The sequence below is a fragment of the Jaculus jaculus genome, chromosome 6 (assembly GCF_020740685.1).
Source record: "Jaculus jaculus isolate mJacJac1 chromosome 6, mJacJac1.mat.Y.cur, whole genome shotgun sequence".
Lineage (NCBI taxonomy): Eukaryota > Metazoa > Chordata > Mammalia > Rodentia > Dipodidae > Jaculus > Jaculus jaculus.
The window spans coordinates 91,430,668-91,448,886 of NC_059107.1; the positions used below are offsets into that span (position 1 = coordinate 91,430,668).

The 18,219-nt window shown below is 46.0% G+C and overlaps 1 protein-coding gene across 1 annotated transcript in view; it reads right to left on the minus strand.

Annotated features, from left to right (window-relative positions):
- Arf3 (ADP ribosylation factor 3) overlaps window positions 1–6,789 on the minus strand; it is a 30,465-nt gene extending 23,676 nt beyond the window's left edge. Inside the window, exon 1 of the mRNA XM_004668569.3 lies at window positions 6,600–6,789. The gene's annotated coding sequence lies outside the window, so the exon portion shown is untranslated. The remainder of the gene's footprint in view (window positions 1–6,599) is intronic.
- Window positions 6,790–18,219: the final 11,430 nt, after the last annotated feature.

Sequence of the window (18,219 nt, forward strand, 5' to 3'; positions counted from 1 at the left end):
CTTATACTCCACAATACCAGGTAGGTTGCCAATTTGTTAATCCAGGGGGAAATAAAGCAGACTTTGAAGAATAGGATACTCCTTGAGCACTCAGGCCCCTTCAAAAGAGTCTATATTTTTTCTGTTGTCTCAATGCAAGTGAGCTGGCCCAATCTCAATGGTTGTAATCTCTCATACAATTATAGCTGAACAGGCAACAGTTTGGGCCCAAAGATTTAGTTTTTTCTGTGCCATATCCCTCTGCTCACATCAGTCTGTTTCTATGCAAAGCAATCCTGCACAAGTTGTCAGGATACAGGCATAACAGCAAGCTTCTCACACAAACTGCTTCTAGCCCAGGCCAGGCAAAGCTCTTTCTCACCCTGACAAGCCAAACCTTATAGTCCTTAGTACTTACTGCATTCAGGTCTTTCAACTCTGACCAGAATAGTCCATCAAGTTGTACTTACAGCACTGCAAGGCATCTCTTAGGTCAAGGTTTCAAATCCGTCCACACTCTTGAAAATCAGCTCCAAAAGGCTAAAGCCACACAGTCAGGTGTCTATCAGCAAATGACACCACTCCTTAGTACCAACTTTATTGTTGCAGTCAGGTTTGCATTGCTGGCAGAAATCACCCAACCAAGAGCAGCTTGTGGGAAAAAAAGGATTTATTTTGGCTTACAGACTCGAGGGAAAGCTCCATGACAGCAGGGAAAATGATGGCATGAGCAGAAGGTAGACATCACCTCCTGGCCAACATCAGGTAGACAACAGCCGGAGGAGTGTATGCCAAACACTGACAAGGGGAAACCGGCTATAATACCCATAAGCTTGCCCCCAACAATAGTCTCTAGGAGGCGTTAATTCCCAAATCTCCATCAGCTGGGAACCTAGCATTCAGAACACCTAAGTTTATGGGGGACAAACCAGAATAGATCCCTGAGAGTTAAAGGCCAGCCTAAGACAAAGTGAGTTCCAGGTCAGTTTGGGCTAAAGTGAGACAGGGGAGGGGAGGAGCACACCTAAGGATGTCATTCAAGATTGTCTTCTGGCCTCCATACAAACACTATTATGTTCACAGGCACACAGGCATAGCTGAACACAGTTAAGTATGCATTAAAAATAAATAAGATGGCTGGGCATGATGGCGCACTCCTTTAATCCCAGCACTCAGAAGGCAGAGGTAGGAGGATTGCCATGAGTTCAAGTCCACCCTGAGACTACATAGTGAATTCCAAGTCAGCCTGGGCTACAGCAAGACCCTACCTCGAAAAACCAAAATAAATAAATAAATAAGGAAGCCAGGCGTGGTGGCATGCACTTAATCCCAGCACTCAGAGGGCAGAGGTAGTAGAATCGCCGTGAGTTCAAGGCCATCCTAAGACTACAGAGTGAATTCCAAGTCAGCCTAAGCTAGAGTGAGACCTACCTTGAAAAACCAAAAAACAAATACATAAATAAGGAGGGCTTGAGAGATGGCTTAGCGGTGCTTACTTGCAAAGCCAAAGGACCCAAGTTTGCTTTCCCAGGACCCACATAAGCCAGATGCACAAGGTGGTACATGCATCTGGAGTTCATTTGCAGTGGCTAGAGAACCTGGCATGCCTATTCTCTCTCTCCTTCTGTGTCAAATTAAAATTAAAAAATTAAATTAAATAAATAAGGAGTTGGGTGTGGTGCTGCATGCCTTTAATCCCAGCACACAGGAGGCAGAGGTAGGAGTCTGAGGCCACCCTGAGACTACATAGTGAATTCCAGGTTAGCCTGGGCTACACTGAGACCCTACCTCAAGAAAAAAAAAAAAAACAAAAAACTCATGCTTAACAGTCTTGTGCACAAACTAACAAAGGAAGGATTATGCTGCTAAGCAGTACTATTAGACATGAGGCCTGCCACACTCATTTATCTCACTTTTCTTCAGGAATATGGCAGTAATGATGAATCCCTAAAGTCTGAGCCATGTCCTGCCTGGTCATCTGATATAACAGATCCTTAGCAGGACAAAGCCCTACCATGTTCACAAAACCTTTACTTCAGTCACTGTGAAGCCTTGACTTTTTATAAGATCCTTTCCAAATGTCCCTGCATCTGTTTATTATTAAGAAGTTTCTTCAGGTGTACCCCATAAACTTAGGTGTTGTGAATGCTAGCTCCCCAGCTGATGGATATTTGGGAAGTAATGCCTCCTGGAGGGAGTGTATTGTTGGGGGCGGGCTTAAGGGCTTTATAGCCAGTTTCCCCATGCCAGTGTTTGGCACACCCTCCTGTTGCTGTGGTCCACCTTATGTTGGCCAGGTGGTGATGTCCACCCTCTGCTCATGCCATCGTTTTCCCTTGCCATCATGGAGCTTCCCCTTGAGCCTGTAAGCCAAAATAAATCTTTTTCCCAGAAAAAAAAGTTTCATTAGTACCCTACCTCTCTTTCCCATACATTTCAAAATGAAGAAGCTATGGTAGACAGAGAATTTCACAGATATCACAATCTCTAAACCTTAACATAACGTACTATGAAACAGATATTCATGTTTAAAGATATGGAATGGTGACACACACCTTTAATTCCAGCACTTAGAGACAGAAGTAGGAGAAATGCTGTGAATTCAAGGCCAGCCTGAGAGTAGAGTGAGTTCCAGGCCAGCCTGGCCTAGAATGAGACTTATTAAAAGAAAAAAAAAAAAAGATATGGCTAAATTCAGGAAATGGAGATCATGAAATTTTGATTGAGAGACCTAAAATAATGAGGAGACCCAGGAAACTAAATCTCTGAAAACTGATCATCAGGCAACTCTAGCCCAGGCTAACCTGGAATTCACTCTGTAGTCTCAAGGTGGCTTCAAACTCAACAGTGATCCACCTACCTCTGCCTCCTGAGTACTGGAATAAAGGCATGTAACACCACACCGCAGTTGACTTTTTTTTTTCCCCTGAGACAGTGTCTCATTTATTTTAGGCTGGCCTTAAACTCTATGTAGCAAAGGATATCCTTGAACTTCTGATTCTCCTGTCTCTACCTCCAGAGTACTGAGACCAAAGGTCTGTGCCACTACCCATTTTATGCAGTGCTAAGGACTGAACCCTAGGGCTTCATGCATGCTAGATAGGTAAGCACTCTACCAACTGAGCTACATCCCCAGCTCTTTTTTCTTTCTTTTTTGTTTTTGGAAACAGTCTCACATAGCCCAGGATAACACTGAATTGTTGATCCTCCTGCTCAGCTTCTCAAGTGCTAGGATTACGAGCATGTGCCAGCATACCCAGCTTTACAATGACTTTTCTAACAAACACCATTCTGGAGCCCTCATGTCCTTGTCCTACCTCCAAGATGACAGTTCAGGGCCCCTGTCTTGCCCTCGCTTTACCTCCCACTCAGGCAGCAGGAGTTGCTTGAGGGTTATACTAATATAAAGACCTCACTGCTTGCAAGGCTACAGCCAGCACAGGAAGTCACAGTCACAACCATCCATCCCTCTGCACAGGCATCAAGGGGTACTTTTGTAAGCTTTCTCCCCTTTAAGGCAGCCCTGGGTGTTCATATTATCACCATCATGATGGTGGGCTGTTAATAGCATCTAATACTAATTTAGTACTTACAGGCTGCTTTGTACACTAAGGGCTTTGCAGTAATTATCTCAATTCTCATACAAACCTACTAGATACTACTGTTAACCTCTATACAGATAAGAAAAATGAAGTTAGAGGGGACAAGTGATTTTACCAAAACCAAAACTACACAACTAAGTTTATAAGCAAAATAAAATTTCTCATATGCAGCCAGACATGGTGGTGCATGCCTTTAATCCCAGCACTTGGGAGGCAGAGGTAGGAGGATTGCCATGAATTTGAGGCCACCCTGAGACTACATAGTTAATTCCAGGTCAGCCTGGGCCAGAGTGTGACCCTACCTCGAAAAAAAAAATTTTTTTTTTTCATATGCTCAGCTATCTCTAGGCACTTTTGCTGACAGCCTAGCTTTCTTTTTCTTTTTTTTTTTCTTTTTTTTCTTCTTTTTTTTTGGGGGGGGGTCTGTTTGCTGTTGTTTGGGATTTTAAGGCAGGTTTTCCCTGGTGGTCTAACTCAAGGTGATCCCCACCTCAGCCTGTATACTGGACTTACAAATAAATGTGAGCCACCACACCAGAAATAGTTTTGGTTTTTCAAACAGGATCTTGCTGTAAAACCCAGGCTGATTTCAAACTGTTTTATCCCCATGCTTAGTAATCCCTAGTGCTGGAATTTCCAGCCTGTGTTACTACATCCAGCCCTCCTTCCACTTCCTAAACTACAGTTAGAGGGCTGAGGAGATAGCTTAGCCAGTAAGGCACTTGCCTGCAGAGCCAAAGGACCCAGGTTCAATTCTCCAGTACCCACATAAAGCCAGATAGATGGACAAGGTGGCACATGTGGTTGTAGTTCATCTGCAGTAGCTGGAGGCCCTGGCGTACTCATTCTCTATCTGCTTCTTTCCCTCTCTCTAATAAATATTTTTTAAAACTATAATTAGGAGCCGGGTGTGGTGGTGCACGCCTTTAATCCCAGCACTTGGGAGGCAGAGGTAGGAGGATCACCGTGAATTCGAGGCCACCCTTAGAATACAGAGTGAATTCCAGGTCAGCCTGTGCTAGGAACCCTTATTCAGCTCTATGCATTCATTCCCTGTGTTCATCTATTTAAAAAAAAACAAGGGCTGGAGAGATGGCTTAGCGGTTAAGCGCTTGCCTGTGAAGCCTAAGGATCCCGGTTCGAGGCTCGATTCCCCAGGTCCCACGTTAGCCAGATGCACATGAGGGCTCAAGTGTCTGGAGTTCATCTGCAGGGGCTGGAGGCCCTGGCACGCCCATTCTCTCTCTCTTCTCTCCCTATCTGCCTCTTTCTCTGTCTGTCACTATCAAATAAATAAAAATAAAACAAAAAAAATTTTAAAAAAAAAACAAGATATTTTTTTCCCCAAGGCAGGATCTCACCCTAGCCCAGGCCGACCTGGAATTCACTGTGTAGTCTCAGGGTGGCCTCGAACTCACAGTAATCCTCCTACCTCTGCCTCCCAAGTGCTGAGATCAAAGGTGTGCGCCACAATGCCCTGCGGAAAAAAGCAAGACTCTTCATTTGAGTAAGTCTAGCCTGGGCTGCAAAGGAAGATTCTGTCTCAAAAAAGGGAGGGAGGGTAAATTTTTGTTGTAAGATGACAAGAGATATGTAAATATGTGATTCGTGGGAGCCCTTCCTGGCTGAATCCAAGGTCAATAACTCATTCCATGAAAGCGGAGACTTGAGTGGATTGGGCCTCTTTCTTAGAATGTGTTTTAACATAGGCAGGTCCAACATGCAAAAACCAACTCACTAGCCAGTGCTAGTTGTAACAAGGGGAGCCATTACCCCAACAACAGGCCAAAGACAAATTGGAATAAAGATGTCTCCATCTACTGACCAGATACAGGGATGGAGGTATGTACAGACTAGATTCTATCCTGCTGCACTGACCCAAGCAATCAGACTCCTGCAGCAGGACTCCTCCCAATAAAACTTTCATGCCACAGACCAGTGGTGACCCAACCCTGCAACAGCAGAGAGGAGTTTTACATTACACTTCTCTCTCACCCTGCTGACCTCCCTATTTCTTTTCACTCCGGACCACATACCATACACACACCTCCACCACTATACCAGCAGCAACAGAACCCAGAAAACTACTCCCCCCAAAACACGAGTGGCTCGTTTTAACAGGGAACTTCACTTCCCCACCTCCCCCTTTTTCTTTCAAAGGATTGGCATAAGCAATGGCTCCATTTTCTGTTCCGGGAATCCTGGTTATTTCCTAAAGAAAGAAAGGGGATTGGAAGACACAAACTCAGGGCCAGTGACAAGATGCTCCCTCCTCCAGTGAGACCGCCCCCGCCATGCCTGGGGGAGGAAGGCCCCACCTCTCTTCTCTAGGCAAGCTTAGGTCCCCTCCCCCTTCTCAACCTCCTTTCCACCCTCTCCCCACCTGCTGCCTTCTTCTCACCCTGACGTTCCCAAGACCCGAAAGCAAAGCACCACATCCACCAGAACAGTGCGCCGGGGTGCTCCAACCAGCAGGCCCTGATTGATGCTAAACCCCGATCCCCTGCGCACCCCCTGCCCCATGATGGGGGTTGGGGGGAGGAGAAGTGTAAGCACAGCAAGGCTTTTCTCCGGTCTCCGACAGCTCCAGCGGAGGTGGGAGGGAAGGAAAGCGGCATCTCCTTAACCCTTTAGCAGAAGAGAAGATACAAGCAGGCACACCGCCCCCGCATCACCTCTCACGGGACAGCTTTCGTCGCGCCTGAACCCCAAACCCTCAGAAGCCCCCTCCCCCTCCTGCAGTGGAAGAGAACCTCCGGGCGAGCCAGGTCGCCCCCGGGAGCGAGGCAGACGACAAATCCGTGTGCGCCCCCCGCCCCGCCCCCACCGCAGCTCCGCGTCCTTCAAATGCGGGGGAGGAGTAGGGCTGGCTCGACCCCCCGGCCCCGAAGCTCTCGGATGGGCAAATACCCACCGTCCCAAAGTGAGGGGGGTTCCAGAGCAGGCAGCCGGGCGGCGAGGGGCTCTGTCTCCTCCGCTCCGACCCTGACCCGCCTTCTTCCCTCCCCAGCCCCTAACCTGTTCCTGCTCCCAGCTCCACGGCCGCCGCCGCCGCCCCCGCCGGTTCCGCCCCGGCTCTCGCTCCGCTGCCTCCGGCTCGCCAAGCCGACCACGGCGAAGCTGCTCCGCTGGCCCCGCTCCCCGGCGGCACCCTCCTTCCTTCCTTTCCCTCCACCTAGCACCGGAAGCCGCGACGGCGACAGGAGCTGTGCGGAGAACCCCCACCACCAAGCCGGGTTACTTCCCACCTCCACTGATCGCGCGAGAACCGAGCGGCAGCGAGCGGTAGTTCTCGCGAGATCTATCACCATGGCAGCGGCTGCTGCAGAAGCAGCCTGGGCGCTGGAACCTGAGTCTGGGCGGGGGCCGGTGTGGGGGCTGGTGGTTGCGGGAGGCAGAGCCGAGAACCCGGATCTGGGAGCCGGAGAAAGGAGATGAGACTGTGGGGACGAAGGTGAGAGTGCCAAGCTACAGGACCTGGCCTAGAATTAAGGACCGGCCGCATTCTGGCGGTGATGAAACCTGGAGTTGAAACATCGGGGATCTCGGGCTTCTTAGGAAACCAAGCGGCAGATGGGATGACCTGCCTTCCTAGGCCACACCTCATCCTTCTTTCTTTTTTTTTTTTTTGTTTGTTTGTTTTTCAAGGTAGGGTCTCACTGTAGCCCAGGTTAACCTGGAATGCAATGTGTAGTCTCAGGGTGGCCTCGAACTCACGGCAGTCCTCCTACCTTGGCCTCCCAAGTGCTGGGATTAAAGACGTGCGCCACCACTCCTATTTTTTGTTTTGTTTTGTTTTGTTTGTTGTTGTTGTTGTTTTCAAGATAGGGTCTTACTGTAGCCCAGGCTGACCTGGAATTCACTATGTAGTCTCAGGGTAGCCTTGAACTCCCAGCGATCCTCCTATCTCTGCCTCCCGAGTGCTGGGGATCAAAAGCGTGCACCACCATACCAGGGCCATCTTTATTTCTTAATCTGCGCTAACAGCACTGCCACCCCACCCTCCTGTTGCATGGTTGTTGACGCTCACCAGTTCCCAAGAATAAGTTACTCCAAGGTCTGACTCAAGAGATCCTTTCTCATTAAAGGAAGAAGAGGGATAGGCTGGAGAAATGGCTTAACAGTTAAGGCACTTGACTGCAAAGCCTAAGGACCCAGGTTCAATTGTCCAGATCCCACATAAGCCAGCTGCACAGGTGGCACATGTATCTGGAGTTCATTTGCAGTGGCTAGAGGTCCTGAATCAACCTTTCTTTCTTTCTCCGCCCCCCCCCCTTTCTGTCTCATAAAAATAAATAAATACATAAATTTTAGCTGAGGAGACAGAGGTAAGAGGATCACCATGAGTTCAAGGCCACCCTGAGACTCCATAGTGAATTCCGGGTCAGCCTGAGCTAGAACAAGATGCTACCTCCAGGGGCGGGGTAGGGGGGTGGGGGGTGAGGGGGAGTGGGAGGGATTTGAGTGATGCATTTGAGAGACCAAAGGAGACCAAAACCAGGATAGAAGCAAGATAACAAAGGGAAGGCCATCAGCCATCTTTTAGAAAGCTACAGGCACACACTGTGGCTCTAAGGCTCACTACCTAAAAGAAGACCACCTATGGCCAGCAAGTGTGGCTGTCCTAAGAGAAAGCATAACTGAAGTGCCCATGCAAGGAAACTAATACAATCAGGACTGCAGGATGGAAGCACCTTAAAAATATTGAGTCTGGGGCTTAGCGGTTAAACGCTTGCCTGTGAAGCCTAAGGACCCCAGTTCGAGGCTCGATTCCCCAGGACCCATGTTAGCCAGATGCACAAGGGGGCGCAGGTGTTTGGAGTTCATTTGCAGTGGCTAGAGTCCCTGGCGCGCCCATTCTCCCTCTCTCTCTGTCAGTTGCTCTCAAATAAATAAACAAAAAATTAAAAAAAAATACTGAGTCAGCTGGAGAGATGACCTAGCGGTTAAGACACTTGCCTCCAAAGCCAAAGGACCCAGTTTGAGTCTCCAGGACCCACATAATCCAGATGAACAATGTGGTACACTTGTCTGGAGTCTGTTTGCAGCAGGTTTAGGCCATGGGGTGCCCATTCTCTTCCTCCCTTTCCTCTCTCTCCCTCTCTCTCAAATGAATGAATGAATGAATGAATAAAAAAATAATGGTACCAAACTGCCTGTATTTACTGAAAAGAAAACTAATAAATTAAATTAAAAAAAAAAAACATATTGAGTTGACTGGAGAGATGAGTTAGCAGTTAAGGCACTTGCCTGCAAAGCCAAAGGACACAGGCTCAACTCCCAAGGACTCACATAAGCCAGGGCTCAAGGTGGAACAAGCATCTGGAGTGCATTTGCAGAAGCTGGAGGCCCTGGCATGCGCATTCATTTTACCTCTCTTTCTCTCTCTCTCTTTCTCTCTCAAATAAATAAATAAAAATAAAAATGTTTAAAAATATTGAGCCAGCATTGCTGAGACCCTTGGTTTCCCACCAGGAATAGATGGTAAGACCCTACTGCTGAAGACTCCACATACTTGGGCTGCAAGGTCCCTGAGAAACCCTGCTGGAGCTGGGCTGAAAACCTCCTCCATGCAGACCACCTGAAAGACAGCTGGAAAAAGCCATGCTGCATGCAGTCCAATGGGAGACAGAGAAATCACTAGTGAAGATACTCAACAGTGGACACTGCAAGCCTTATATTTGGCCAGCCAGGCCAATTGAGCCAATGGGTGCACGTCTGTTATGGGGGAAACCAACTGTCCTCTATAATTTGACTGGAGGCCCACTCCATGGGAGGGAATATATCCTTGATACTGAGAACCTACAACAGGGGTAGACATGAGCCCCTAGGAGTGTAACGTCTGCTGCTCTCTGGCTAAATGTATATACTATGTTCACCAAACTGCCCAGTAAACACTTCTCTTAATGTTCATACCCATATATTAATGCTACTCTCACTTTTGGCTACAGAACCTTCTCTTTTCAGATGGCAGTGACGTTGGGATGATTCAGGAGGCACCATGGTGCTGACAAAAAGTGACAGAGGAGTGCCCAGCACTGAAATATCTCAATCATACCTTCTGTGGCTCAGGGTCCATTGTGGAAGAGGTGGCCGAAAGAATGTAAGAGCCAAAGGAAGGGTAGGACTCCTTACAACGTGCTCCCTCCAGACACAAAATGGCCTGGATATCCATGACCTCACAGTGCCTGACACTACCTACACAAGACCATCATAAGAGGAGGAAAAGATCATGACATCAAAATAAAAGAGAGACTGATTGAGATGGGGAGGGGATATGATAGAGAATGGCCTTTCAAAGGGGAAAGTGGGGGGAAAGAGGATATGACCATGGGATATTTTTTATAATCATGGAAGATATTAATAAAAGTTGAGGAAAATAAAATAAAAAGTTGAAAAAATAGAGCTGTGGAGATGGCTTAGCGGTTAAGCACTTGCCTGTGAAGCCTAAGTACCCTGGTTTGAGGCTGTATTTTCCAGGACCCACATTAGCCAGATGCACAGAGGCGCACACGTCTGGAGTTCCTTTGCAGTGGCTGGAGGCCCTGGTGCACCCATTCTCTCTCTCTCTCTGTCTCTCTCTTTCTGTGTCGCTCATATGTGTGTGTGTGTGTGTGTGTGTGTGTGTGTGTGTGTGTGTGTATATATATATATATATATATATATATATATATATATATATAGTTTATATATTTAGCCAGGAATGGTGGCAGCACTTGGGAGACAGAGGTAGGAGGATTCAGTGAGAGTTCCAGGCCACCCTGAGACTACATAGTGAATTCTAGGTTAGCCTGGGCTAATGAGACCCTACCTCAAAAAACAAAATAGATTGATGATAGACAGATAGATAGATGTAAGGTTAGATTTACACATGAATTCCATGAAGGAACAACACCTAAACCCAAGAAAACAGCTGTTGAAGCCTCCACTTAATCTTGAGCATTTCAGTGGTTGATCATAAACCAAAAACAGGGATGAGGGAAAGACAGGTGAGGGAAAAACATACTGAAGGAAACATCTGGACTCTGGGCCAGTTAGCAGTCAGGAGGGAGGTAGGTTGGAACTTGAAAGAGAAAGTACTGAACCTTAATATCCAAAGACATGTCTAATGAAGTGCCTAGATGAGTGTAGAAAAGTGTACCCATGTTTCTGACTTCCTTCGCATTCCTTTCCTCAGCACTCATTTTTGCACCCGGTAGAGACATGTAAAACTGCTTTGGAATAGTCACAGATATGATCACTGGCTGAAAGATCACTCACTAGTAAGACTAAGAACACAAGTTTCTTATTTTTTCAAATTTTTTTTAACAACTTCCATGATTATAAAAAATATCCCATGGTAATACCCTCCCTCCTCCCCCCCCCCTCACTTTCCCCTTTGAAAATCCACTCTCCATCATATCCCCTCCCCATCTCAATCAGTCTCTCTTTTATTTTGATGTCATGATCTTTTCCTCCTATTATGATGGTCTTGTGTAGGTAGTGTCAGGCACTGTGAGGTCATGGATATCCAGGCCATTTTGTGTCTGCAGGAGCACGTTGTAAGGAGTCCTACCCTTCCTTTGGCTCTTACATTCTTTCCGCCACCTCTTCCGCATTCGACCCTGAGCCTGAACACAAGGTTCTTTAAGTGCATACTGGGCTTATTTAAAGCAATGTAAGGGAACACTTGGCTCTTCCCTGAAGTTTGACCCAAAATTGTCACACTTCTGAATTTTTTGGCCTGGTTTCTTACCTTCCAAGAACCAGGCTGGTAAGTCACAGTTTATCCCTTGTCCCATCTATGTCTCCTTCATGCACTCACTGGACCCTTCTTATCCCAGTCTGTCATCGTTGTCGTCGACTTCATCTCTTCCTCCTCCTCCTCCTTCTCCTCTCTCCCTCCATATCTCTCTCCCTCCCTCCCTCCCTCCCTCTCTCTCCCTCCCCCCCCCCTCTCTCTCTCTGTGTGTGTGTGTGTGTGTGTGTGTGTGTGTGTGTGTGGTTTTTCAAGGTAGGGTATCCCAGGCTGACCTGGAATTCACTATGTAGTCACAAGCTGGCCTTGAACTCCCAATGATCCTTCTGCCTCAGCCTCCTGAGTGCTAGGAGTAAAGGCATGTGCTACCACACCCACCAGCCCTGTCTTCTCTTTTATGTCAACCTGAAGAACAACATGATTCTAGAATATGAAGCCAAAAGGACCTTAATTTAAGATGGTAAGAGGGTGGATAACAAGAATCTTAGCCAGCCAGGCATGCTGATGTGCACCTTTAATCCCAGCATTTGGTATGCAGAGGTAGAAGGATTACCATAAATTCAAGGCTAACCTGAGACTACATAGAGAATTCCACATCAGACTGGGAAAAACAAACAAAAAAGAGGGGGCTGGAGATATGGCTTAGTGTTTAAGGAACTTGCCTGCAAAGTCAAAGGACCCAGGTTTGATTTCCCAGGACCCATATAAGTCAGATGCACAAGAGGGCGCATACATCTGGAGTTCATTTGCAGCAGCTGGAGGCCTTGACGTGCCCATACTCTCTCTTTCTCTTTCCCTGTCTATTTCTCTCAAATAAATAAAGATAAATAAAATGTTTTTTTTTAAAAAAGAAAGAAAGAAAGGGCTGGAGAGATGGCTTAATGGTTAAGGCATTTGCCTGAACAGCCAAAGGACCCAGGTTTGACTCCCTAGGACCCATGTAAGCCAGATCACAAGGGGGCGCATACATCTGGAGCTCATTTGCAGTGGCTGGTGGTCCTGTGTGCCCATTTATTCTCTCTCTCTTTCTCTTTCTTTCTCTCTTTACCTGCCTATTTCTGTATCTCTCTTTCAAATAAATAAATAAAAATAAAATATAAAAAGGGAAAGAAAAAGAAGAATCTTAGCCAGGTGTGGTGGCTTACATTTTTAATGCCAGCACTTGGGAGGCAGAGGTAGGAGGATCGCCATGCGTTCAAGGCCACCCATAGACTACATAGCCTTGTTCAATTTCCCAGGACCCACATAAGCCAGATGCACAAGGGGCACATGCATCTGGAGTTTGTTTGCAGTAGTTATAGAGGCCCTAGCATGCCCATTCTCTCTTTCTGTCTGCCTCTTCCTCTTTCTCTCTCTCTCTCTCAAGTAAAATAAAATAAAAAGGAAACATTTCTTTTAAAAAAGTAGGTTTAAAATGTAGTATGCGGGCTGGAGAGATGGCTTAGCAGTTAAGCGCTTGCCTGTGAAGCCTAAGGACCCCGGTTCGAGGCTCGGTTCCCCAGGTCCCATGTTAGCCAGATGCACAGGGGGGCGCACGCGTCTGGAGTTCGTTTGCAGAGGCTGGAAGCCCTGGCGCGCCCATTCTCTCTCTCCCTCTATCTGTCTTTCTCTCTGTGTCTGTCACTCTCAAATTAAAAAAAAAAATGTAGTATGCATGGAGTATAGTATGCTTTGGGGTGGTAAGGAGAAAAGATAGAAAACAAAGTTAATCATGAAAAGTCATTTAAGGGCTGGGGAAATGGCTTAATTGTTAAGGCACTCTCCTGAGAAGCCAAAGGATCTAGGTTCAATTCCCCAGGACCCATGTAAGCCATGCAGTGGCTAGAGGTCCTGGCATGCTCAGTCTCTATTTCTGTCTCTGCTTCTCTCTCTCTCTCTCTCTCAAATAAAAATTTTTAAAATGTTTAAAAAGTGGGTTCAAATATTGGATTTGTTTATAACAAAGAGAGCTATAGCTGTCCTGGCTCTCTGCTGTTAAGGGCCTTTACCCTGCTGAGCTCTGGGGAGGGGAGTTGTTCATTTTTGTTTTAGGGGCAGGGTCTCACTCTATCCCATACTAAACTCACTCTGCAGTCCAGGCCTGCAACTCATGATCCTCCTATCTCAGCCTCCAAGTACTGGGATTACAGGTGTGACCCTCCATGCCTATGTAGCTCTGAGTTGGGTTTTGGTTTTTTGAGGTGTGCTCTTGCTCTAACTCAGGCTGGCCTGGAATTCACTGTATAGTCTCAGGGTGGCCTTGAACTCATGATGATCCTTCTACCTCTGCCTCCCAAGTGCTGAGATGAAAGGCGTGTGCCACCACGCCCAACTAGCTCTAGATTTTTAAAGGCAAAAGACTTCTCCGATGTAATTACACACTCCTACAATAGGTTCTGTGATACCTTTATATGATTGCCCTTTCCATTTCTTTCCTAAAGATTTCTAGTACCAACTCACTAGGTTATACACCTTCACAATTCACTGGCCACCAAAAATATGCTTTATAACCCCTACACCATTCCCTAGAGCTCCAACCAACCACATCTGCACGTCTTGTGAGACTATCAAGGAGATGGAATCTGCTGATGGATGTTTCTGCCCAAGACTCCAGATCCTCTCAGGGTTATACCCTAGAGTGATAGAAGGACAAATGGAAATGGTGACAGCCTGATATGAGCAAGAAGTACCCCAACGTTTGACTTAGGACTGATGAATGAGACTAGATAATCACCCAGCTTTTCTGTCTTTCACACTTGTGGAGCATGGAGAATATGGAGAGTATGGGCTACTCATGATACAGACAGGAGTAGAGATTGCAGTAGCACTGTCTTGCTGGCAATGATTTCCCATTGCTGTTCTCCCAACTTCCTAGCAACTTGGTAAAGAATAGAGGAAGCTGGGCTGGAGAGATGGCTTAGCAGTTAAGGCATTTGCCTGCAAAGCCAAAGGACCCAGGTTCAATTCCCCAGGACCCACGTTAGCCACATGCACAAGGGGGCACATACATCTGGAGTTCATTTGCAGTGGCTGGAGGTCCTGGCACACCCATTCTCTATCTCTCTCCTTTCTCTGTCAAATAAATAAAATAAAATGTTTAAAAAAAAGAATAGAGGAAGAAGAGCTCATACAAAGCTGAAGGAGGCCCAGTGGCCTGATTTATAGTTCATCAGTCTATTTTTCCTTCCTTCTGCTTGCCACTGAATCCCAGTAAAAGCTGAAACTGCAGTCACCAGCTCTGTGACTTGCATACTCCCACCCCATCACTGACCCCAGACCTGGGCCTGAGCCCAGTGCATGTGCCCAGAGAGGAGGTGTCGGCTTTGCTGACAAAATGCATTTGGAATTTGTCAAGGTTGTGGTTTGAAGCTTGAATTAGCCACAGTGTGTTTGATGAAAAAAAGGTCTAGAAAAGACAGGAAGCCAAAGGGACTACAGAAGAGGGAAATAGGAAAGAGAGCACACTTGCTGCCACTCCATTGGAAAGTCTCCTTCCTCTTCCTGAATATAAGACACCCCCATTGTGGTTATTCTCTATCATTCTCCCATATCCTATGTCCATTCTATCTGCACTCTCCCCTTCCTTATCCCTCTTCCTGTACACACATCAGGTTCAACAAGTATCTGGTATCTCCTGGCACCACCAAATTTCAAAACCAGAATTCTCAATGCTCAAGTGGAAATCCAGGGCATAAAATGTCAGAAAGTACTGCCCTAACCCAACACTCCTCGTTTCCTTGTCACCCTGATGCTACTCTCATTTTATCTGATTTAAGGGAAAATTGGGTAGCAGATATATCTATTGTCTAGACTAACCCAGAGAACTACTACTACATTCTTTGGTAGCATCTTGTAGCCCCTCAAGTATACAACCATTTGTAAAGTTCTTTTTTTAAAGATATCTTTAAAAATTTTATTTATTTACCTATTTGTCAGAGAAGGAGAGAGAGAGAGAAAGAGAGAATGTAATGCCAGAGCTTCCAGCCACTGAAAATGAACTCTTAGATGCATGTGCCCCCTTGTGTATCTGGCTAACGTGGGTCCTGCAGAATTGAACCTGGGTCCTTTGGCTTTGCAGTCAAACACCTTAACTGTGAAGCCATCCCTCCAGCCTGTAAAGTTCTTTAAAAAAAAAAAAAAAAAAAAAAACATTTATCTATTTATTTATTTGAGAGAAAGAGAATGTGAGCATGTCAGGGCCACTTACCTCTCTCTTACCTTTGCAAACAAACTCTAGATGTAAGTGCCATTTTGTGCATCTAGGCTTTTTATCTGTCATCCCAGTACCCAGGAGAATCAAAGCTTGAGACCAGCCTGGGCTACATGGTAACATCCTAGCCAACCTGGGATATAACAAACAACATAAACAAATGAATAAGAACTCGCATTTTAAGCATAGGAATCCTTTTTGAATGTTCCCCATCAGTCTTGCATTTACCTCTCAAATTCTCTGGCTTGAAACTAGAGAGAAAAGTACCTGTTTGTTTGTTTGTTTGTTTGTTTGTTTGTTTGTTTGTTTAATCCAACTGTAGTGATGAGATACATGTGAAAACTCCAAAGCTGATATGACTTCATAGGCTAGAGGTCAACAGACTATAACCATAGGACCTAATCTGCTCCTATATTCCAGTTTTGTGAATTAAAGGTTTCTTATTTTTTCTTTTTTGAGGTAGGGTCTCACTGTAGCTCAGGCTGACCTAGATAGAATTCATTATGTAGTCTCAGGCTGGCCTGAAATTCACAACGATCCTCCTAACTCGGCCTCCCAAGTGCTGGGATTAAAAGCATGCGTGTGCCACTACACCCAGCTGTTTTTGTTAATGTTTTATTTATTTAGAAAAAGAATGAAAGAATGGGCACACCAGGGGCTCTTGCCACTCCAAACAAACAAACTTCAAATGCATGTGCCATTTTGTGCACCTGACTTAACATGGGTACTGGAGAATCAAATCTGTGTCATCAGGCTTTCTAAATTAAGTTCCTTTAACTGCTGAGCCATCTCCAAGCCCTTGTTTTTGTTTGTTTGTTTGTTTGTTTGTTTGTTTGTTTGTTTGTTTGTTTTGTTCTGAGGCAGGGTGTCTGTCACTCTAGCCTAGGCTGACCTAGAACTCACTTGTAGCCCTGGCTGGCCTCAAACTCATATGACTCCTCCTACCTCAGCCTCTTGAGTGCTGGGATTTATTTTGTTGTTTTGTTTTGTTTTTTGAGGTAGGGTCTTGCTCTAGCCCAGGCTGACCTGAAATTAACTATGTAGCCTCAGGGTGGCCTCGAACTTACGGCGATCCTTCTACCTCTGCCTCCCAAGTGCTGGGATTAAAGGTGTGCGCCACCATGCCTGGCAATTTTAAAGACATGTACCACCATGCCTGGCATGTGAATTAGTTTTACTGAACACAGCCATACACATTCATTTATGTGTAGTCGCTGGCTGCTTTTGTCAGTCCCCCACTCATGGCTGTTTTGGTCTCTACTAGCTGAGTTGAGTAGTTGACACAAAGACCACCACAAAATAGGCGGCCAAATATATTTACCATCTAGCCCTTTGTAGAGAAAAAAAAAATTAACCCTTGTTCTAGGCAGTTATCATGTTGATACCTGAAGTTGAGGTGCTTTGAATGATTAGGGCCAATATTTGGATATATAAGCCTTCACACCCAGAAGTGTTCCTTGGGTTGACAAACTTAAAGTTGCTAAGTCAGTGAGCATCATTCAAATCCTTTGTGGAAGACAGAAGGATGTACATAATGTCATTGAGGGGAGCTGGGAAGATAGCTCAATTGGTCCAGTACTTGCATGCTACTACTGGGGCCTGAGTTCAGATCCCCTGCCCTTACCCTTCCTAGGTTCTAGTTTTATATTTGCCTTTCAAGATGCCACACAAAAGCTGAGCATGCCTTTATTCCCAGAACTCAGGAGACTGAAGTAAGAGGATCACCATGAGTTTGAGGCCAGCCTGGGAGACAGAGTGAATTTCAGGTCAGCCTGGGCTGGAGTAAGACCCTGCCTCAGAACAAACAACAAAGCTAGATATAGTGTATAAGCCTGTAATCCCAGCTCTGAATAGGCAGAGATGGGAGGATCCCCTCAATTTGCTGGTTAACTAATCTAATGGAATCATTTAGAACTGGGTTTAGTGAGAGATTTCATCCCCAAAAATATTGTGTGGCTGGAGAGATGGCTCAGCTGTTAACATGCTCTCCAGCAAAGTCAAAGGACCCAGGTTCAATTTCCTAGTACCCACATAAAGCTGGATGCACAAGGTAGTGCATGTGGAATGGACTGGGGATTTATCATAGAGTGCTTGCGTAGTCCTAGGTTTGATTCCTAGCACCAAAGAAACCAGTGTGTTTAAAGAAGAAGAAAAAAAAATAACAAGGTGGAAAGAACTGAGAAAGACACCCAAGCCAGACATAGTGGCGCATGTCTTTAATTCCACACTCGGGGGGGGGGGTCAGAGGTAGGAGGATCACTGTGAGTTCAAGGCCAGCCTGAGACTACATAGCAAATTCCAGGTCAGTCTGCTGGGCTAGAGTGAGACCCTACCTCAAGAAAAAAAAAAAAAAGCTGGGTGTAGTGATGCACAACTTTAATCCCAGCACTCGTGAGCCAGGGGTAGAAGGATTGCAGTGAGTTCAAGGCCACCCTGAGACTAATTACATGTCAGCCTGGGCTAGAGTGAAGCCCTACTTTGAAAAACCAAAAAAAAACGCAGAGAAAGACACCCAATATCAACTTCTGGCCTCCACACACATGCACACACATACAAACATCTATGTATGCTTGTACCACATACACACACACACATACACGTTATTGAATATGGGAGTGTAGGACCAACCACTTGAAGAAAAAAACAAACATGGGCTGGTATCCCCCCTGCCCACAAGTGTGGCTAGACACGTCACCATCTGCATCCACCAG